Genomic DNA, 22414 nt, shown 5'->3' with positions numbered 1-22414 from the left:
ACATTGCTTCGCAGGATCGCTTTTGTGCAGAAAACACTAACACTTGTTCAGAACGAAAGAAAGCACAGAGCCCCAGATTTTATGTTGTCCTGGAGAGCTTGCAGAGCACTGGGGAAAGGCAGGCAGAGAATTCCCTGCTAGCACCTTCTCTGTGCCTGGGAAGCAGAAGTCTTCACATTGCTTCGCAGAATTGCTTTTGTGCAGAAAACACTAACACTTGTTCAGAATGAAAGAAAGCACAGAGCCCCAGATTTGCTGTTGTCCTGGAGAGCTTGCAGAGCACTGGGGAAAGGCAGGCAGAGCATGCCCTACTAGCACCTTCTCTGTGCCTGGGAAGCAGAAGTGTTCACATTGCTTCGCAGAATCGCTTTTGTGCAGAAAACAGTAACACTTGTTCAGAACGAAAGAAAGCACAGAGCCCCAGATTTTATGTTGCCCTGGAGAGCTTGCAGAGCACTGGGGAAAGGCAGGCAGAGAATTCCCTGCTAGCACCTTCTCTGTGCCTGGGAAGCAGAAGTGTTCACATTGCTTCGCAGAATCGCTTTTGTGCAGAAAACAGTAACACTTGTTCAGAACGAAAGAAAGCACAGAACCCCAGATTTTATGTTGTCCTGGAGAGCTTGCAGAGCACTGCGGAAAGGCAGGCAGAGCATGCCCTACTAGCACCTTCTCTGTGCCTGGGAAGCAGAAGTGTTCACATTGCTTCGCAGAATTGCTTTTGTGCAGAAAACACTAACACTTGTTCAGAACGAAAGAAAGCACAGAGCCCCATATTTGCTGTTGTCCTGGAGAGCTTGCAGAGCACTGGGGAAAGGCAGGCAGAGAATTCCCTGATAGCACCTTCTCTGTGCCTGGGAAGCAGAAGTCTTCACATTGCTTCGCAGAATCGCTTTTGTGCAGAAAACACTAACACTTGTTCAGAACGAAAGAAAGCACAGAGCCCCAGATTTGCTGTTGTCCTGGAGAGCTTGCAGAGCACTGGGGAAAGGCAGGCAGAGAATTCCCTGCTAGCACCTTCTCTGTGCCTGGGAAGCAGAAGTGTTCACATTGCTTCGCAGAATCGCTTTTGTGCAGAAAACACTAACACTTGTTCAGAACGAAAGAAAGCACAGAGCCCCAGATTTGCTGTTGTGCTGGAGAGCTTGCAGAGCACTGGGGAAAGGCAGGCAGAGAATTCCCTGCTAGCACATTCTCTGTGCCTGGGAAACAGAAGTGTTCACATTGCTTCGCAGAATCGCTTTTGTGCAGAAAACAGTAACACTTGTTCAGAACGAAAGAAAGCACAGAGCCCCAGATTTGCTGTTGTCCTGGAGAGCTTGCAGAGCACTGGGGAAAGGCAGGCAGAGAATTCCCTGCTAGCACCTTCTCTGTGCCTGGGAAGCAGAAGTGTTCACATTGCTTCGCAAGAATCGCTTTTGTGCAGAAAACAGTAACACTTGTTCAGAACGAAAGAAAGCACAGAACCCCAGATTTTATGTTGTCCTGGAGAGCTTGCAGAGCACTGGGGAAAGGCAGGCAGAGAATTCCCTGCTAGCACCTTCTCTGTGCCTGGGAAGCAGAAGTGTTCACATTGCTTCGCAGAATCGCTTTTGTGCAGAAAACACTAGCACTTGTTCAGAACGAAAGAAAGCACAGAGCCCCAGATTTGCTGTTGTCCTGGAGAGCTTGCAGAGCACTGGGGAAAGGCAGGTAGAGAATTCCCTGCTAGCACATTCTCTGTGCCTGGGAAACAGAAGTCTTCACATTGCTTCGCAGAATCGCTTTTGTGCAGAAAACAGTAACACTTGTTCAGAACGAAAGAAAGCACAGAGCCCCAGATTTGCTGTTGTCCTGGAGAGCTTGCAGAGCACTGGGGAAAGGCAGGCAGAGAATTCCCTGCTAGCACCTTCTCTGTGCCTGGGAAGCAGAAGTGTTCACATTGCTTCGCAGGATCGCTTTTGTGCAGAAAACACTAACACTTGTTCAGAACGAAAGAAAGCACAGAGCCCCAGATTTGCTGTTGTCCTGGAGAGCTTGCAGAGCACTGGGGAAAGGCAGGCAGAGAATTCCCTGCTAGCACCTTCTCTGTGCCTGGGAAGCAGAAGTCTTCACATTGCTTCGCAGAATTGCTTTTGTGCAGAAAACACTAGCACTTGTTCAGAACGAAAGAAAGCACAGAGCCCCAGATTTGCTGTTGTCCTGGAGAGCTTGCAGAGCACTGGGGAAAGGCAGGCAGAGAATTCCCTGCTAGCACCTTCTCTGGGCCTGGGAAGCAGAAGTGTTCACATTGCTTCGCAGAATCGCTTTTGTGCAGAAAACACTAACACTTGTTCAGAACGAAAGAAAGCACAGAGCCCCAGATTTGCTGTTGTCCTGGAGAGCTTTCAGAGCACTGGGGAAAGGCAGGCAGAGAATTCCCTGCTAGCACCTTCTCTGTGCCTGGGAAGCAGAAGTCTTCACATTGCTTCGCAGAATCGCTTTTGTGCAGAAAACAGTCACACTTGTTCAGAATGAAAGAAAGCACAGAGCCCCAGATTTGCTGTTGTCCTGGAGAGCTTGCAGAGCACTGGGGAAAGGCAGGCAGAGAATTCCCTGCTAGCACCTTCTCTGCGCCTGGGAAGCAGAAGTCTTCACATTGCTTCGCAGAATCGCTTTTGTGCAGAAAACAGTAACACTTGTTCAGAACGAAAGAAAGCACAGAGCCCCAGATTTGCTGTTGTCCTGGAGAGCTTGCAGAGCACTGGGGAAAGGCAGGCAGAGAATTCCCTGCTAGCACATTCTCTGTGCCTGGGAAACAGAAGTCTTCACATTGCTTCGCAGAATTGCTTTTGTGCAGAAAACACTAACACTTGTTCAGAATGAAAGAAAGCACAGAGCCCCATATTTGCTGTTGTCCTGGAGAGCTTGCAGAGCACTGGGGAAAGGCAGGCAGAGAATTCCCTGCTAGCATCTTCTCTGTGCCTGGGAAGCAGAAGTGTTCACATTGCTTCGCAGAATCGCTTTTGTGCAGAAAACAGTAACACTTGTTCAGAACGAAAGAAAGCACAGAACCCCAGATTTTATGTTGTCCTGGAGAGCTTGCAGAGCACTGGGGAAAGGCAGGCAGAGCATGCCCTACTAGCACCTTCTCTGTGCCTGGGAAGCAGCAGTGTTCACATTGCTTCGCAGAATCGCTTTTGTGCAGAAAACACTAACACTTGTTCAGAACGAAAGAAAGCACAGAGCCCCATATTTGCTGTTGTCCTGGAGAGCTTGCAGAGCACTGGGGAAAGGCAGGCAGAGAATTCCCTGATAGCACCTTCTGTGTGCCTGGGAAGCAGAAGTCTTCACATTGCTTCGCAGAATCGCTTTTGTGCAGAAAACAGTAACACTTGTTCAGAATGGAAGAAAGCACAGAGCCCCAGATTTGCTGTTGTCCTGGAGAGCTTGCAGAGCACTGGGGAAAGGCAGGCAGAGAATTCCCTGCTAGCACCTTCTCTGTGCCTGGGAAGCAGAAGTGTTCACATTGCTTCGCAGAATCGCTTTTGTGCAGAAAACACTAACACTTGTTCAGAACGAAAGAAAGCACAGAGCCCCAGATTTGCTGTTGTGCTGGAGAGCTTGCAGAGCACTGGGGAAAGGCAGGCAGAGAATTCCCTGCTAGCACCTTCTCTGTGCCTGGGAAGCAGAAGTGTTCACATTGCTTCGCAGAATAGCTTTTGTGCAGAAAACACTAGCACTTGTTCAGAACGAAAGAAAGCACAGAACCCCAGATTTGCTGTTGTCCTGGAGAGCTTGCAGAGCACTGGGGAAAGGCAGGCAGAGAATTCCCTGCTAGCACCTTCTCTGTGCCTGGGAAGCAGAAGTGTTCACATTGCTTCGCAAGAATCGCTTTTGTGCAGAAAACAGTAACACTTGTTCAGAACGAAAGAAAGCACAGAGCCCCAGATTTTATGTTGTCCTGGAGAGCTTGCAGAGCACTGGGGAAAGGCAGGCAGAGAATTCCCTGCTAGCACCTTCTCTGTGCCTGGGAAGCAGAAGTGTTCACATTGCTTCGCAGAATTGCTTTTGTGCAGAAAACACTAACACTTGTTCAGAATGAAAGAAAGCACAGAGCCCCAGATTTGCTGTTGTCCTGGAGAGCTTGCAGAGCACTGGGGAAAGGCAGGCAGAGAATTCCCTGCTAGCACCTTCTCTGTGCCTGGGAAGCAGAAGTGTTCACATTGCTTCGCAGAATCGCTTTTGTGCAGAAAACAGTAACACTTGTTCAGAACGAAAGAAAGCACAGAGCCCCAGATTTTATGTTGCCCTGGAGAGCTTGCAGAGCACTGGGGAAAGGCAGGCAGAGAATTCCCTGCTAGCACCTTCTCTGTGCCTGGGAAGCAGAAGTGTTCACATTGCTTCGCAGAATCGCTTTTGTGCAGAAAACAGTAACACTTGTTCAGAACGAAAGAAAGCACAGAGCCCCAGATTTTATGTTGCCCTGGAGAGCTTGCAGAGCACTGGGGAAAGGCAGGCAGAGAATTCCCTGCTAGCACCTTCTCTGTGCCTGGGAAGCAGAAGTGTTCACATTGCTTCGCAGAATCGCTTTTGTGCAGAAAACAGTAACACTTGTTCAGAAGGAAAGAAAGCACAGAGCCCCAGATTTGATGTTGTCCTGGAGAGCTTGCAGAGCACTGGGGAAAGGCAGGCAGAGAATTCCCTGCTAGCACCTTCTCTGTGCCTGGGAAGCAGAAGTGTTCACATTGCTTCGCAGAATCGCTTTTGTGCAGAAAACACTAACACTTGTTCAGAACGAAAGAAAGCACAGAGCCCCAGATTTGCTGTTGTCCTGGAGAGCTTGCAGAGCACTGGGGAAAGGCAGGCAGAGAATTCCCTGCTAGCACCTTCTCTGTGCCTGGGAAGCAGAAGTCTTCACATTGCTTCGCAGAATCGCTTTTGTGCAGAAAACAGTAACACTTGTTCAGAATGAAAGAAAGCACAGAGCCCCAGATTTTATGTTGTCCTGGAGAGCTTGCAGAGCACTGGGGAAAGGCAGGCAGAGAATTCCCTGCTAGCACATTCTCTGTGCCTGGGAAACAGAAGTGTTCACATTGCTTCGCAGAATCGCTTTTGTGCAGAAAACAGTAACACTTGTTCAGAACGAAAGAAAGCACAGAACCCCAGATTTTATGTTGTCCTGGAGAGCTTGCAGAGCACTGCGGAAAGGCAGGCAGAGCATGCCCTACTAGCACCTTCTCTGTGCCTGGGAAGCAGAAGTGTTCACATTGCTTCGCAGAATCGCTTTTGTGCAGAAAACACTAACACTTGTTCACAACGAAAGAAAGCACAGAGCCCCATATTTGCTGTTGTCCTGGAGAGCTTGCAGAGCACTGGGGAAAGGCAGGCAGAGAATTCCCTGATAGCACCTTCTGTGTGCCTGGGAAGCAGAAGTCTTCACATTGCTTCGCAGAATCGCTTTTGTGCAGAAAACAGTAACACTTGTTCAGAACAAAAGAAAGCACAGAGCCCCAGATTTGCTGTTGTCCTGGAGAGCTTGCAGAGCACTGGGGAAAGGCAGGCAGAGAATTCCCTGCTAGCACCTTCTCTGTGCCTGGGAAGCAGAAGTGTTCACATTGCTTCGCAGAATCGCTTTTGTGCAGAAAACACTAACACTTGTTCAGAACGAAAGAAAGCACAGAGCCCCAGATTTGCTGTTGTGCTGGAGAGCTTGCAGAGCACTGGGGAAAGGCAGGCAGAGAATTCCCTGCTAGCACCTTCTCTGTGCCTGGGAAGCAGAAGTGTTCACATTGCTTCGCAGAATAGCTTTTGTGCAGAAAACACTAGCACTTGTTCAGAACGAAAGAAAGCACAGAACCCCAGATTTGCTGTTGTCCTGGAGAGCTTGCAGAGCACTGGGGAAAGGCAGGCAGAGAATTCCCTGCTAGCACCTTCTCTGTGCCTGGGAAGCAGAAGTGTTCACATTGCTTCGCAAGAATCGCTTTTGTGCAGAAAACAGTAACACTTGTTCAGAACGAAAGAAAGCACAGAACCCCAGATTTTATGTTGTCCTGGAGAGCTTGCAGAGCACTGGGGAAAGGCAGGCAGAGAATTCCCTGCTAGCACCTTCTCTGTGCCTGGGAAGCAGAAGTGTTCACATTGCTTCGCAGAATTGCTTTTGTGCAGAAAACACTAACACTTGTTCAGAATGAAAGAAAGCACAGAGCCCCAGATTTGCTGTTGTCCTGGAGAGCTTGCAGAGCACTGGGGAAAGGCAGGCAGAGAATTCCCTGCTAGCACCTTCTCTGTGCCTGGGAAGCAGAAGTGTTCACATTGCTTCGCAGAATCGCTTTTGTGCAGAAAACAGTAACACTTGTTCAGAACGAAAGAAAGCACAGAGCCCCAGATTTTATGTTGCCCTGGAGAGCTTGCAGAGCACTGGGGAAAGGCAGGCAGAGAATTCCCTGCTAGCACCTTCTCTGTGCCTGGGAAGCAGAAGTGTTCACATTGCTTCGCAGAATCGCTTTTGTGCAGAAAACAGTAACACTTGTTCAGAACGAAAGAAAGCACAGAACCCCAGATTTTATGTTGTCCTGGAGAGCTTGCAGAGCACTGCGGAAAGGCAGGCAGAGCATGCCCTACTAGCACCTTCTCTGTGCCTGGGAAGCAGAAGTGTTCACATTGCTTCGCAGAATCGCTTTTGTGCAGAAAACAGTAACACTTGTTCAGAACGAAAGAAAGCACAGAGCCCCAGATTTTATGTTGCCCTGGAGAGCTTGCAGAGCACTGGGGAAAGGCAGGCAGAGAATTCCCTGCTAGCACCTTCTCTGTGCCTGGGAAGCAGAAGTGTTCACATTGCTTCGCAGAATCGCTTTTGTGCAGAAAACAGTAACACTTGTTCAGAACGAAAGAAAGCACAGAACCCCAGATTTTATGTTGTCCTGGAGAGCTTGCAGAGCACTGCGGAAAGGCAGGCAGAGCATGCCCTACTAGCACCTTCTCTGTGCCTGGGAAGCAGAAGTGTTCACATTGCTTCGCAGAATTGCTTTTGTGCAGAAAACACTAACACTTGTTCAGAACGAAAGAAAGCACAGAGCCCCATATTTGCTGTTGTCCTGGAGAGCTTGCAGAGCACTGGGGAAAGGCAGGCAGAGAATTCCCTGATAGCACCTTCTCTGTGCCTGGGAAGCAGAAGTCTTCACATTGCTTCGCAGAATCGCTTTTGTGCAGAAAACACTAACACTTGTTCAGAACGAAAGAAAGCACAGAGCCCCAGATTTGCTGTTGTCCTGGAGAGCTTGCAGAGCACTGGGGAAAGGCAGGCAGAGAATTCCCTGCTAGCACCTTCTCTGTGCCTGGGAAGCAGAAGTGTTCACATTGCTTCGCAGAATCGCTTTTGTGCAGAAAACACTAACACTTGTTCAGAACGAAAGAAAGCACAGAGCCCCAGATTTGCTGTTGTGCTGGAGAGCTTGCAGAGCACTGGGGAAAGGCAGGCAGAGAATTCCCTGCTAGCACATTCTCTGTGCCTGGGAAACAGAAGTGTTCACATTGCTTCGCAGAATCGCTTTTGTGCAGAAAACAGTAACACTTGTTCAGAACGAAAGAAAGCACAGAGCCCCAGATTTGCTGTTGTCCTGGAGAGCTTGCAGAGCACTGGGGAAAGGCAGGCAGAGAATTCCCTGCTAGCACCTTCTCTGTGCCTGGGAAGCAGAAGTGTTCACATTGCTTCGCAAGAATCGCTTTTGTGCAGAAAACAGTAACACTTGTTCAGAACGAAAGAAAGCACAGAACCCCAGATTTGCTGTTGTCCTGGAGAGCTTGCAGAGCACTGGGGAAAGGCAGGCAGAGAATTCCCTGCTAGCACCTTCTCTGTGCCTGGGAAGCAGAAGTGTTCACATTGCTTCGCAGAATCGCTTTTGTGCAGAAAACACTAGCACTTGTTCAGAACGAAAGAAAGCACAGAGCCCCAGATTTGCTGTTGTCCTGGAGAGCTTGCAGAGCACTGGGGAAAGGCAGGTAGAGAATTCCCTGCTAGCACATTCTCTGTGCCTGGGAAACAGAAGTCTTCACATTGCTTCGCAGAATCGCTTTTGTGCAGAAAACAGTAACACTTGTTCAGAACGAAAGAAAGCACAGAGCCCCAGATTTGCTGTTGTCCTGGAGAGCTTGCAGAGCACTGGGGAAAGGCAGGCAGAGAATTCCCTGCTAGCACCTTCTCTGTGCCTGGGAAGCAGAAGTGTTCACATTGCTTCGCAGGATCGCTTTTGTGCAGAAAACACTAACACTTGTTCAGAACGAAAGAAAGCACAGAGCCCCAGATTTGCTGTTGTCCTGGAGAGCTTGCAGAGCACTGGGGAAAGGCAGGCAGAGAATTCCCTGCTAGCACCTTCTCTGTGCCTGGGAAGCAGAAGTCTTCACATTGCTTCGCAGAATTGCTTTTGTGCAGAAAACACTAGCACTTGTTCAGAACGAAAGAAAGCACAGAGCCCCAGATTTGCTGTTGTCCTGGAGAGCTTGCAGAGCACTGGGGAAAGGCAGGCAGAGAATTCCCTGCTAGCACCTTCTCTGGGCCTGGGAAGCAGAAGTGTTCACATTGCTTCGCAGAATCGCTTTTGTGCAGAAAACACTAACACTTGTTCAGAACGAAAGAAAGCACAGAGCCCCAGATTTGCTGTTGTCCTGGAGAGCTTTCAGAGCACTGGGGAAAGGCAGGCAGAGAATTCCCTGCTAGCACCTTCTCTGTGCCTGGGAAGCAGAAGTCTTCACATTGCTTCGCAGAATCGCTTTTGTGCAGAAAACAGTCACACTTGTTCAGAATGAAAGAAAGCACAGAGCCCCAGATTTGCTGTTGTCCTGGAGAGCTTGCAGAGCACTGGGGAAAGGCAGGCAGAGAATTCCCTGCTAGCACCTTCTCTGCGCCTGGGAAGCAGAAGTCTTCACATTGCTTCGCAGAATCGCTTTTGTGCAGAAAACAGTAACACTTGTTCAGAACGAAAGAAAGCACAGAGCCCCAGATTTGCTGTTGTCCTGGAGAGCTTGCAGAGCACTGGGGAAAGGCAGGCAGAGAATTCCCTGCTAGCACATTCTCTGTGCCTGGGAAACAGAAGTCTTCACATTGCTTCGCAGAATTGCTTTTGTGCAGAAAACACTAACACTTGTTCAGAATGAAAGAAAGCACAGAGCCCCATATTTGCTGTTGTCCTGGAGAGCTTGCAGAGCACTGGGGAAAGGCAGGCAGAGAATTCCCTGCTAGCATCTTCTCTGTGCCTGGGAAGCAGAAGTGTTCACATTGCTTCGCAGAATCGCTTTTGTGCAGAAAACAGTAACACTTGTTCAGAACGAAAGAAAGCACAGAACCCCAGATTTTATGTTGTCCTGGAGAGCTTGCAGAGCACTGGGGAAAGGCAGGCAGAGCATGCCCTACTAGCACCTTCTCTGTGCCTGGGAAGCAGCAGTGTTCACATTGCTTCGCAGAATCGCTTTTGTGCAGAAAACACTAACACTTGTTCAGAACGAAAGAAAGCACAGAGCCCCATATTTGCTGTTGTCCTGGAGAGCTTGCAGAGCACTGGGGAAAGGCAGGCAGAGAATTCCCTGATAGCACCTTCTGTGTGCCTGGGAAGCAGAAGTCTTCACATTGCTTCGCAGAATCGCTTTTGTGCAGAAAACAGTAACACTTGTTCAGAATGGAAGAAAGCACAGAGCCCCAGATTTGCTGTTGTCCTGGAGAGCTTGCAGAGCACTGGGGAAAGGCAGGCAGAGAATTCCCTGCTAGCACCTTCTCTGTGCCTGGGAAGCAGAAGTGTTCACATTGCTTCGCAGAATCGCTTTTGTGCAGAAAACACTAACACTTGTTCAGAACGAAAGAAAGCACAGAGCCCCAGATTTGCTGTTGTGCTGGAGAGCTTGCAGAGCACTGGGGAAAGGCAGGCAGAGAATTCCCTGCTAGCACCTTCTCTGTGCCTGGGAAGCAGAAGTGTTCACATTGCTTCGCAGAATAGCTTTTGTGCAGAAAACACTAGCACTTGTTCAGAACGAAAGAAAGCACAGAACCCCAGATTTGCTGTTGTCCTGGAGAGCTTGCAGAGCACTGGGGAAAGGCAGGCAGAGAATTCCCTGCTAGCACCTTCTCTGTGCCTGGGAAGCAGAAGTGTTCACATTGCTTCGCAAGAATCGCTTTTGTGCAGAAAACACTAGCACTTGTTCAGAACGAAAGAAAGCACAGAGCCCCAGATTTGCTGTTGTCCTGGAGAGCTTGCAGAGCACTGGGGAAAGGCAGGCAGAGAATTCCCTGCTAGCACCTTCTCTGTGCCTGGGAAGCAGAAGTGTTCACATTGCTTCGCAGAATTGCTTTTGTGCAGAAAACACTAACACTTGTTCAGAATGAAAGAAAGCACAGAGCCCCAGATTTGCTGTTGTCCTGGAGAGCTTGCAGAGCACTGGGGAAAGGCAGGCAGAGAATTCCCTGCTAGCACCTTCTCTGTGCCTGGGAAGCAGAAGTGTTCACATTGCTTCGCAGAATCGCTTTTGTGCAGAAAACAGTAACACTTGTTCAGAACGAAAGAAAGCACAGAGCCCCAGATTTTATGTTGCCCTGGAGAGCTTGCAGAGCACTGGGGAAAGGCAGGCAGAGAATTCCCTGCTAGCACCTTCTCTGTGCCTGGGAAGCAGAAGTGTTCACATTGCTTCGCAGAATCGCTTTTGTGCAGAAAACAGTAACACTTGTTCAGAACGAAAGAAAGCACAGAGCCCCAGATTTTATGTTGCCCTGGAGAGCTTGCAGAGCACTGGGGAAAGGCAGGCAGAGAATTCCCTGCTAGCACCTTCTCTGTGCCTGGGAAGCAGAAGTGTTCACATTGCTTCGCAGAATCGCTTTTGTGCAGAAAACAGTAACACTTGTTCAGAAGGAAAGAAAGCACAGAGCCCCAGATTTGATGTTGTCCTGGAGAGCTTGCAGAGCACTGGGGAAAGGCAGGCAGAGAATTCCCTGCTAGCACCTTCTCTGTGCCTGGGAAGCAGAAGTGTTCACATTGCTTCGCAGAATCGCTTTTGTGCAGAAAACACTAACACTTGTTCAGAACGAAAGAAAGCACAGAGCCCCAGATTTGCTGTTGTCCTGGAGAGCTTGCAGAGCACTGGGGAAAGGCAGGCAGAGAATTCCCTGCTAGCACCTTCTCTGTGCCTGGGAAGCAGAAGTCTTCACATTGCTTCGCAGAATCGCTTTTGTGCAGAAAACAGTAACACTTGTTCAGAATGAAAGAAAGCACAGAGCCCCAGATTTTATGTTGTCCTGGAGAGCTTGCAGAGCACTGGGGAAAGGCAGGCAGAGAATTCCCTGCTAGCACATTCTCTGTGCCTGGGAAACAGAAGTGTTCACATTGCTTCGCAGAATCGCTTTTGTGCAGAAAACAGTAACACTTGTTCAGAACGAAAGAAAGCACAGAACCCCAGATTTTATGTTGTCCTGGAGAGCTTGCAGAGCACTGCGGAAAGGCAGGCAGAGCATGCCCTACTAGCACCTTCTCTGTGCCTGGGAAGCAGAAGTGTTCACATTGCTTCGCAGAATCGCTTTTGTGCAGAAAACACTAACACTTGTTCACAACGAAAGAAAGCACAGAGCCCCATATTTGCTGTTGTCCTGGAGAGCTTGCAGAGCACTGGGGAAAGGCAGGCAGAGAATTCCCTGATAGCACCTTCTGTGTGCCTGGGAAGCAGAAGTCTTCACATTGCTTCGCAGAATCGCTTTTGTGCAGAAAACAGTAACACTTGTTCAGAAGGAAAGAAAGCACAGAGCCCCATATTTGCTGTTGTCCTGGAGAGCTTGCAGAGCACTGGGGAAAGGCAGGCAGAGAATTCCCTGATAGCACCTTCTGTGTGCCTGGGAAGCAGAAGTCTTCACATTGCTTCGCAGAATCGCTTTTGTGCAGAAAACAGTAACACTTGTTCAGAATGGAAGAAAGCACAGAGCCCCAGATTTGCTGTTGTCCTGGAGAGCTTGCAGAGCACTGGGGAAAGGCAGGCAGAGAATTCCCTGATAGCACCTTCTCTGTGCCTGGGAAGCAGAAGTGTTCACATTGCTTCGCAGAATCGCTTTTGTGCAGAAAACACTAACACTTGTTCAGAACGAAAGAAAGCACAGAGCCCCAGATTTGCTGTTGTGCTGGAGAGCTTGCAGAGCACTGGGGAAAGGCAGGCAGAGAATTCCCTGCTAGCACCTTCTCTGTGCCTGGGAAGCAGAAGTGTTCACATTGCTTCGCAGAATAGCTTTTGTGCAGAAAACACTAGCACTTGTTCAGAACGAAAGAAAGCACAGAACCCCAGATTTGCTGTTGTCCTGGAGAGCTTGCAGAGCACTGGGGAAAGGCAGGCAGAGAATTCCCTGCTAGCACCTTCTCTGTGCCTGGGAAGCAGAAGTGTTCACATTGCTTCGCAAGAATCGCTTTTGTGCAGAAAACACTAGCACTTGTTCAGAACGAAAGAAAGCACAGAGCCCCAGATTTGCTGTTGTCCTGGAGAGCTTGCAGAGCACTGGGGAAAGGCAGGCAGAGAATTCCCTGCTAGCACCTTCTCTGTGCCTGGGAAGCAGAAGTGTTCACATTGCTTCGCAGAATTGCTTTTGTGCAGAAAACACTAACACTTGTTCAGAATGAAAGAAAGCACAGAGCCCCAGATTTGCTGTTGTCCTGGAGAGCTTGCAGAGCACTGGGGAAAGGCAGGCAGAGAATTCCCTGCTAGCACCTTCTCTGTGCCTGGGAAGCAGAAGTGTTCACATTGCTTCGCAGAATCGCTTTTGTGCAGAAAACAGTAACACTTGTTCAGAACGAAAGAAAGCACAGAGCCCCAGATTTTATGTTGCCCTGGAGAGCTTGCAGAGCACTGGGGAAAGGCAGGCAGAGAATTCCCTGCTAGCACCTTCTCTGTGCCTGGGAAGCAGAAGTGTTCACATTGCTTCGCAGAATCGCTTTTGTGCAGAAAACAGTAACACTTGTTCAGAACGAAAGAAAGCACAGAGCCCCAGATTTTATGTTGCCCTGGAGAGCTTGCAGAGCACTGGGGAAAGGCAGGCAGAGAATTCCCTGCTAGCACCTTCTCTGTGCCTGGGAAGCAGAAGTGTTCACATTGCTTCGCAGAATCGCTTTTGTGCAGAAAACAGTAACACTTGTTCAGAAGGAAAGAAAGCACAGAGCCCCAGATTTGATGTTGTCCTGGAGAGCTTGCAGAGCACTGGGGAAAGGCAGGCAGAGAATTCCCTGCTAGCACCTTCTCTGTGCCTGGGAAGCAGAAGTGTTCACATTGCTTCGCAGAATCGCTTTTGTGCAGAAAACACTAACACTTGTTCAGAACGAAAGAAAGCACAGAGCCCCAGATTTGCTGTTGTCCTGGAGAGCTTGCAGAGCACTGGGGAAAGGCAGGCAGAGAATTCCCTGCTAGCACCTTCTCTGTGCCTGGGAAGCAGAAGTCTTCACATTGCTTCGCAGAATCGCTTTTGTGCAGAAAACAGTAACACTTGTTCAGAATGAAAGAAAGCACAGAGCCCCAGATTTTATGTTGTCCTGGAGAGCTTGCAGAGCACTGGGGAAAGGCAGGCAGAGAATTCCCTGCTAGCACATTCTCTGTGCCTGGGAAACAGAAGTGTTCACATTGCTTCGCAGAATCGCTTTTGTGCAGAAAACAGTAACACTTGTTCAGAACGAAAGAAAGCACAGAACCCCAGATTTTATGTTGTCCTGGAGAGCTTGCAGAGCACTGCGGAAAGGCAGGCAGAGCATGCCCTACTAGCACCTTCTCTGTGCCTGGGAAGCAGAAGTGTTCACATTGCTTCGCAGAATCGCTTTTGTGCAGAAAACACTAACACTTGTTCACAACGAAAGAAAGCACAGAGCCCCATATTTGCTGTTGTCCTGGAGAGCTTGCAGAGCACTGGGGAAAGGCAGGCAGAGAATTCCCTGATAGCACCTTCTGTGTGCCTGGGAAGCAGAAGTCTTCACATTGCTTCGCAGAATCGCTTTTGTGCAGAAAACAGTAACACTTGTTCAGAACAAAAGAAAGCACAGAGCCCCAGATTTGCTGTTGTCCTGGAGAGCTTGCAGAGCACTGGGGAAAGGCAGGCAGAGAATTCCCTGCTAGCACCTTCTCTGTGCCTGGGAAGCAGAAGTGTTCACATTGCTTCGCAGAATCGCTTTTGTGCAGAAAACACTAACACTTGTTCAGAACGAAAGAAAGCACAGAGCCCCAGATTTGCTGTTGTGCTGGAGAGCTTGCAGAGCACTGGGGAAAGGCAGGCAGAGAATTCCCTGCTAGCACCTTCTCTGTGCCTGGGAAGCAGAAGTGTTCACATTGCTTCGCAGAATAGCTTTTGTGCAGAAAACACTAGCACTTGTTCAGAACGAAAGAAAGCACAGAACCCCAGATTTGCTGTTGTCCTGGAGAGCTTGCAGAGCACTGGGGAAAGGCAGGCAGAGAATTCCCTGCTAGCACCTTCTCTGTGCCTGGGAAGCAGAAGTGTTCACATTGCTTCGCAAGAATCGCTTTTGTGCAGAAAACAGTAACACTTGTTCAGAACGAAAGAAAGCACAGAACCCCAGATTTTATGTTGTCCTGGAGAGCTTGCAGAGCACTGGGGAAAGGCAGGCAGAGAATTCCCTGCTAGCACCTTCTCTGTGCCTGGGAAGCAGAAGTGTTCACATTGCTTCGCAGAATTGCTTTTGTGCAGAAAACACTAACACTTGTTCAGAATGAAAGAAAGCACAGAGCCCCAGATTTGCTGTTGTCCTGGAGAGCTTGCAGAGCACTGGGGAAAGGCAGGCAGAGAATTCCCTGCTAGCACCTTCTCTGTGCCTGGGAAGCAGAAGTGTTCACATTGCTTCGCAGAATCGCTTTTGTGCAGAAAACAGTAACACTTGTTCAGAACGAAAGAAAGCACAGAGCCCCAGATTTTATGTTGCCCTGGAGAGCTTGCAGAGCACTGGGGAAAGGCAGGCAGAGAATTCCCTGCTAGCACCTTCTCTGTGCCTGGGAAGCAGAAGTGTTCACATTGCTTCGCAGAATCGCTTTTGTGCAGAAAACAGTAACACTTGTTCAGAACGAAAGAAAGCACAGAGCCCCAGATTTTATGTTGCCCTGGAGAGCTTGCAGAGCACTGGGGAAAGGCAGGCAGAGAATTCCCTGCTAGCACCTTCTCTGTGCCTGGGAAGCAGAAGTGTTCACATTGCTTCGCAGAATCGCTTTTGTGCAGAAAACAGTAACACTTGTTCAGAACGAAAGAAAGCACAGAGCCCCAGATTTGCTGTTGCCCTGGAGAGCTTGCAGAGCACTGGGGAAAGGCAGGCAGAGAATTCCCTGCTAGCACCTTCTCTGTGCCTGGGAAGCAGAAGTGTTCACATTGCTTCGCAGAATCGCTTTTGTGCAGAAAACAGTAACACTTGTTCAGAACGAAAGAAAGCACAGAGCCCCAGATTTGCTGTTGTCCTGGAGAGCTTGCAGAGCACTGGGGAAAGGCAGGCAGAGAATTCCCTGCTAGCACCTTCTCTGTGCCTGGGAAGCAGAAGTGTTCACATTGCTTCGCAGAATCGCTTTTGTGCAGAAAACAGTAACACTTGTTCAGAAGGAAAGAAAGCACAGAGCCCCAGATTTGATGTTGTCCTGGAGAGCTTGCAGAGCACTGGGGAAAGGCAGGCAGAGAATTCCCTGCTAGCACCTTCTCTGTGCCTGGGAAGCAGAAGTGTTCACATTGCTTCGCAGAATCGCTTTTGTGCAGAAAACACTAACACTTGTTCAGAACGAAAGAAAGCACAGAGCCCCAGATTTGCTGTTGTCCTGGAGAGCTTTCAGAGCACTGGGGAAAGGCAGGCAGAGAATTCCCTGCTAGCACCTTCTCTGTGCCTGGGAAGCAGAAGTCTTCACATTGCTTCGCAGAATCGCTTTTGTGCAGAAAACAGTAACACTTGTTCAGAATGAAAGAAAGCACAGAGCCCCAGATTTTATGTTGTCCTGGAGAGCTTGCAGAGCACTGGGGAAAGGCAGGCAGAGAATTCCCTGCTAGCACATTCTCTGTGCCTGGGAAACAGAAGTGTTCACATTGCTTCGCAGAATCGCTTTTGTGCAGAAAACAGTAACACTTGTTCAGAACGAAAGAAAGCACAGAGCCCCAGATTTTATGTTGTCCTGGAGAGCTTGCAGAGCACTGCGGAAAGGCAGGCAGAGCATGCCCTACTAGCACCTTCTCTGTGCCTGGGAAGCAGAAGTGTTCACATTGCTTCGCAGAATCGCTTTTGTGCAGAAAACACTAACACTTGTTCAGAACGAAAGAAAGCACAGAGCCCCATATTTGCTGTTGTCCTGGAGAGCTTGCAGAGCACTGGGGAAAGGCAGGCAGAGAATTCCCTGCTAGCACCTTCTCTGTGCCTGGGAAGCAGAAGTCTTCACATTGCTTCGCAGAATCGCTTTTGTGCAGAAAACAGTAACACTTGTTCAGAATGAAAGAAAGCACAGAGCCCCAGAATTGCTGTTGTCCTGGAGAGCTGGCAGAGCACTGGGGAAAGGCAGGCAGAGAATTCCCTGCTAGCACCTTCTCTGGGCCTGGGAAGCAGAAGTGTTCACATTGCTTCGCAGGATCGCTTTTGTGCAGAAAACACTAGCACTTGTTCAGAACGAAAGAAAGCACAGAGCCCCAGATTTGCTGTTGTCCTGGAGAGCTTGCAGAGCACTGGGGAAAGGCAGGCAGAGAATTCCCTGCTAGCACCTTCTCTGTGCCTGGGAAGCAGAAGTGTTCACATTGCTTCGCAGAATCGCTTTTGTGCAGAAAACAGTAACACTTGTTCAGAACGAAAGAAAGCACAGAGCCCCAGATTTGCTGTTGCCCTGGAGAGCTTGCAGAGCACTGGGGAAAGGCAGGCAGAGAATTCCCTGCTAGCACCTTCTCTGTGCCTGGGAAGCAGAAGTGTTCACATTGCTTCGCAGAATCGCTTTTGTGCAGAAAACAGTAACACTTGTTCAGAACGAAAGAAAGCACAGAGCCCCATATTTGCTGTTGTCCTGGAGAGCTTGCAGAGCACTGGGGAAAGGCAGGCAGAGAATTCCCTGCTAGCACCTTCTCTGTGCCTGGGAAGCAGAAGTGTTCACATTGCTTCGCAGAATCGCTTTTGTGCAGAAAACAGTAACACTTGTTCAGAAGGAAAGAAAGCACAGAGCCCCAGATTTGATGTTGTCCTGGAGAGCTTGCAGAGCACTGGGGAAAGGCAGGCAGAGCATGCCCTACTAGCACCTTCTCTGTGCCTGGGAAACAGAAGTGTTCACATTGCTTCGCAGAATCGCTTTTGTGCAGAAAACAGTAACACTTGTTCAGAATGAAAGAAAGCACAGAGCCCCTGATTTTATGTTGTCCTGGAGAGCTTGCAGAGCAGTGGGGAAAGGCAGGCAGAGAATTCCCTGCTAGCACCTTCTCTGTGCCTGGGAAGCAGAAGTGTTCACATTGCTTCGCAGAATCGCTTTTGTGCAGAAAACAGTAACACTTGTTCAGAATGAAAGAAAGCACAGAGCCCCAGATTTGCTGTTGTCCTGGAGAGCTTGCAGAGCACTGGGGAAAGGCAGGCAGAGAATTCCCTGCTAGCACCTTCTCTGTGCCTGGGAAACAGAAGTGTTCACATTGCTTCGCAGAATCGCTTTTGTGCAGAAAACAGTAACACTTGTTCAGAACGAAAGAAAGCACAGAACCCCAGATTTTATGTTGTCCTGGAGAGCTTGCAGAGCACTGCGGAAAGGCAGGCAGAGCATGCCCTACTAGCACCTTCTCTGTGCCTGGGAAGCAGAAGTGTTCACATTGCTTCGCAGAATCGCTTTTGTGCAGAAAACACTAACACTTGTTCAGAACGAAAGAAAGCACAGAGCCCCATATTTGCTGTTGTCCTGGAGAGCTTGCAGAGCAGTGGGGAAAGGCAGGCAGAGAATTCCCTGCTAGCACCTTCTCTGTGCCTGGGAAGCAGAAGTCTTCACATTGCTTCGCAGAATCGCTTTTGTGCAGAAAACAGTAACACTTGTTCAGAATGAAAGAAAGCACAGAGCCCCAGATTTGCTGTTGTCCTGGAGAGCTTGCAGAGCAGTGGGGAAAGGCAGGCAGAGAATTCCCTGCTAGCACCTTCTCTGTGCCTGGGAAGCAGAAGTGTTCACATTGCTTCGCAGAATCGCTTTTGTGCAGAAAACAGTAACACTTGTTCAGAATGAAAGAAAGCACAGAGCCCCAGAATTGCTGTTGTCCTGGAGAGCTGGCAGAGCACTGGGGAAAGGCAGGCAGAGAATTCCCTGCTAGCACCTTCTCTGTGCCTGGGAAGCAGAAGTGTTCACATTGCTTCGCAGGATCGCTTTTGTGCAGAAAACACTAGCACTTGTTCAGAACGAAAGAAAGCACAGAGCCCCAGATTTGCTGTTGTCCTGGAGAGCTTGCAGAGCACTGGGGAAAGGCAGGCAGAGAATTCCCTGCTAGCACCTTCTCTGTGCCTGGGAAGCAGAAGTGTTCACATTGCTTCGCAAGAATCGCTTTTGTGCAGAAAACAGTAACACTTGTTCACAACGAAAGAAAGCACAGAGCCCCATATTTGCTGTTGTCCTGGAGAGCTTGCAGAGCACTGGGGAAAGGCAGGCAGAGAATTCCCTGATAGCACCTTCTGTGTGCCTGGGAAGCAGAAGTCTTCACATTGCTTCGCAGAATCGCTTTTGTGCAGAAAACAGTAACACTTGTTCAGAATGGAAGAAAGCACAGAGCCCCAGATTTGCTGTTGTCCTGGAGAGCTTGCAGAGCACTGGGGAAAGGCAGGCAGAGAATTCCCTGCTAGCACCTTCTCTGTGCCTGGGAAGCAGAAGTGTTCACATTGCTTCGCAGAATCGCTTTTGTGCAGAAAACACTAACACTTGTTCAGAACGAAAGAAAGCACAGAGCCCCAGATTTGCTGTTGTGCTGGAGAGCTTGCAGAGCACTGGGGAAAGGCAGGCAGAGAATTCCCTGCTAGCACCTTCTCTGTGCCTGGGAAGCAGAAGTGTTCACATTGCTTCGCAGAATAGCTTTTGTGCAGAAAACACTAGCACTTGTTCAGAACGAAAGAAAGCACAGAACCCCAGATTTGCTGTTGTCCTGGAGAGCTTGCAGAGCACTGGGGAAAGGCAGGCAGAGAATTCCCTGCTAGCACCTTCTCTGTGCCTGGGAAGCAGAAGTGTTCACATTGCTTCGCAAGAATCGCTTTTGTGCAGAAAACAGTAACACTTGTTCAGAACGAAAGAAAGCACAGAACCCCAGATTTTATGTTGTCCTGGAGAGCTTGCAGAGCACTGGGGAAAGGCAGGCAGAGAATTCCCTGCTAGCACCTTCTCTGTGCCTGGGAAGCAGAAGTGTTCACATTGCTTCGCAGAATTGCTTTTGTGCAGAAAACACTAACACTTGTTCAGAATGAAAGAAAGCACAGAGCCCCAGATTTGCTGTTGTCCTGGAGAGCTTGCAGAGCACTGGGGAAAGGCAGGCAGAGAATTCCCTGCTAGCACCTTCTCTGTGCCTGGGAAGCAGAAGTGTTCACATTGCTTCGCAGAATCGCTTTTGTGCAGAAAACAGTAACACTTGTTCAGAACGAAAGAAAGCACAGAGCCCCAGATTTTATGTTGCCCTGGAGAGCTTGCAGAGCACTGGGGAAAGGCAGGCAGAGAATTCCCTGCTAGCACCTTCTCTGTGCCTGGGAAGCAGAAGTGTTCACATTGCTTCGCAGAATCGCTTTTGTGCAGAAAACAGTAACACTTGTTCAGAACGAAAGAAAGCACAGAGCCCCAGATTTTATGTTGCCCTGGAGAGCTTGCAGAGCACTGGGGAAAGGCAGGCAGAGAATTCCCTGCTAGCACCTTCTCTGTGCCTGGGAAGCAGAAGTGTTCACATTGCTTCGCAGAATCGCTTTTGTGCAGAAAACAGTAACACTTGTTCAGAACGAAAGAAAGCACAGAGCCCCAGATTTGCTGTTGCCCTGGAGAGCTTGCAGAGCACTGGGGAAAGGCAGGCAGAGAATTCCCTGCTAGCACCTTCTCTGTGCCTGGGAAGCAGAAGTGTTCACATTGCTTCGCAGAATCGCTTTTGTGCAGAAAACAGTAACACTTGTTCAGAACGAAAGAAAGCACAGAGCCCCAGATTTGCTGTTGTCCTGGAGAGCTTGCAGAGCACTGGGGAAAGGCAGGCAGAGAATTCCCTGCTAGCACCTTCTCTGTGCCTGGGAAGCAGAAGTGTTCACATTGCTTCGCAGAATCGCTTTTGTGCAGAAAACAGTAACACTTGTTCAGAATGGAAGAAAGCACAGAGCCCCAGATTTGATGTTGTCCTGGAGAGCTTGCAGAGCACTGGGGAAAGGCAGGCAGAGAATTCCCTGCTAGCACCTTCTCTGTGCCTGGGAAGCAGAAGTGTTCACATTGCTTCGCAGAATCGCTTTTGTGCAGAAAACACTAACACTTGTTCAGAACGAAAGAAAGCACAGAGCCCCAGATTTGCTGTTGTCCTGGAGAGCTTTCAGAGCACTGGGGAAAGGCAGGCAGAGAATTCCCTGCTAGCACCTTCTCTGTGCCTGGGAAGCAGAAGTCTTCACATTGCTTCGCAGAATCGCTTTTGTGCAGAAAACAGTAACACTTGTTCAGAATGAAAGAAAGCACAGAGCCCCAGATTTGCTGTTGTCCTGGAGAGCTTGCAGAGCACTGGGGAAAGGCAGGCAGAGAATTCCCTGCTAGCACATTCTCTGTGCCTGGGAAACAGAAGTGTTCACATTGCTTCGCAGAATCGCTTTTGTGCAGAAAACAGTAACACTTGTTCAGAACGAAAGAAAGCACAGAACCCCAGATTTTATGTTGTCCTGGAGAGCTTGCAGAGCACTGCGGAAAGGCAGGCAGAGCATGCCCTACTAGCACCTTCTCTGTGCCTGGGAAGCAGAAGTGTTCACATTGCTTCGCAGAATCGCTTTTGTGCAGAAAACACTAACACTTGTTCACAACGAAAGAAAGCACAGAGCCCCATATTTGCTGTTGTCCTGGAGAGCTTGCAGAGCACTGGGGAAAGGCAGGCAGAGAATTCCCTGCTAGCACCTTCTCTGTGCCTGGGAAGCAGAAGTCTTCACATTGCTTCGCAGAATCGCTTTTGTGCAGAAAACAGTAACACTTGTTCAGAATGAAAGAAAGCACAGAGCCCCAGAATTGCTGTTGTCCTGGAGAGCTGGCAGAGCACTGGGGAAAGGCAGGCAGAGAATTCCCTGCTAGCACCTTCTCTGGGCCTGGGAAGCAGAAGTGTTCACATTGCTTCGCAGGATCGCTTTTGTGCAGAAAACACTAGCACTTGTTCAGAACGAAAGAAAGCACAGAGCCCCAGATTTGCTGTTGTCCTGGAGAGCTTGCAGAGCACTGGGGAAAGGCAGGCAGAGAATTCCCTGCTAGCACCTTCTCTGTGCCTGGGAAGCAGAAGTGTTCACATTGCTTCGCAGAATCGCTTTTGTGCAGAAAACAGTAACACTTGTTCAGAACGAAAGAAAGCACAGAGCCCCAGATTTGCTGTTGCCCTGGAGAGCTTGCAGAGCACTGGGGAAAGGCAGGCAGAGAATTCCCTGCTAGCACCTTCTCTGTGCCTGGGAAGCAGAAGTGTTCACATTGCTTCGCAGAATCGCTTTTGTGCAGAAAACAGTAACACTTGTTCAGAACGAAAGAAAGCACAGAGCCCCATATTTGCTGTTGTGCTGGAGAGCTTGCAGAGCACTGGGGAAAGGCAGGCAGAGAATTCCCTGCTAGCACCTTCTCTGTGCCTGGGAAGCAGAAGTGTTCACATTGCTTCGCAGAATCGCTTTTGTGCAGAAAACAGTAACACTTGTTCAGAAGGAAAGAAAGCACAGAGCCCCAGATTTGATGTTGTCCTGGAGAGCTTGCAGAGCACTGGGGAAAGGCAGGCAGAGCATGCCCTACTAGCACCTTCTCTGTGCCTGGGAAACAGAAGTGTTCACATTGCTTCGCAGAATCGCTTTTGTGCAGAAAACAGTAACACTTGTTCAGAATGAAAGAAAGCACAGAGCCCCTGATTTTATGTTGTCCTGGAGAGCTTGCAGAGCAGTGGGGAAAGGCAGGCAGAGAATTCCCTGCTAGCACCTTCTCTGTGCCTGGGAAGCAGAAGTGTTCACATTGCTTCGCAGAATCGCTTTTGTGCAGAAAACAGTAACACTTGTTCAGAATGAAAGAAAGCACAGAGCCCCAGATTTGCTGTTGTCCTGGAGAGCTTGCAGAGCACTGGGGAAAGGCAGGCAGAGAATTCCCTGCTAGCACCTTCTCTGTGCCTGGGAAACAGAAGTGTTCACATTGCTTCGCAGAATCGCTTTTGTGCAGAAAACAGTAACACTTGTTCAGAACGAAAGAAAGCACAGAACCCCAGATTTTATGTTGTCCTGGAGAGCTTGCAGAGCACTGCGGAAAGGCAGGCAGAGCATGC

This window comes from Strix aluco, chromosome 13 (genome assembly GCF_031877795.1).
Source record: "Strix aluco isolate bStrAlu1 chromosome 13, bStrAlu1.hap1, whole genome shotgun sequence".
In the NCBI taxonomy this organism is placed as follows: domain Eukaryota; kingdom Metazoa; phylum Chordata; class Aves; order Strigiformes; family Strigidae; genus Strix; species Strix aluco.
This window is presented reverse-complemented; position numbering follows the sequence as displayed.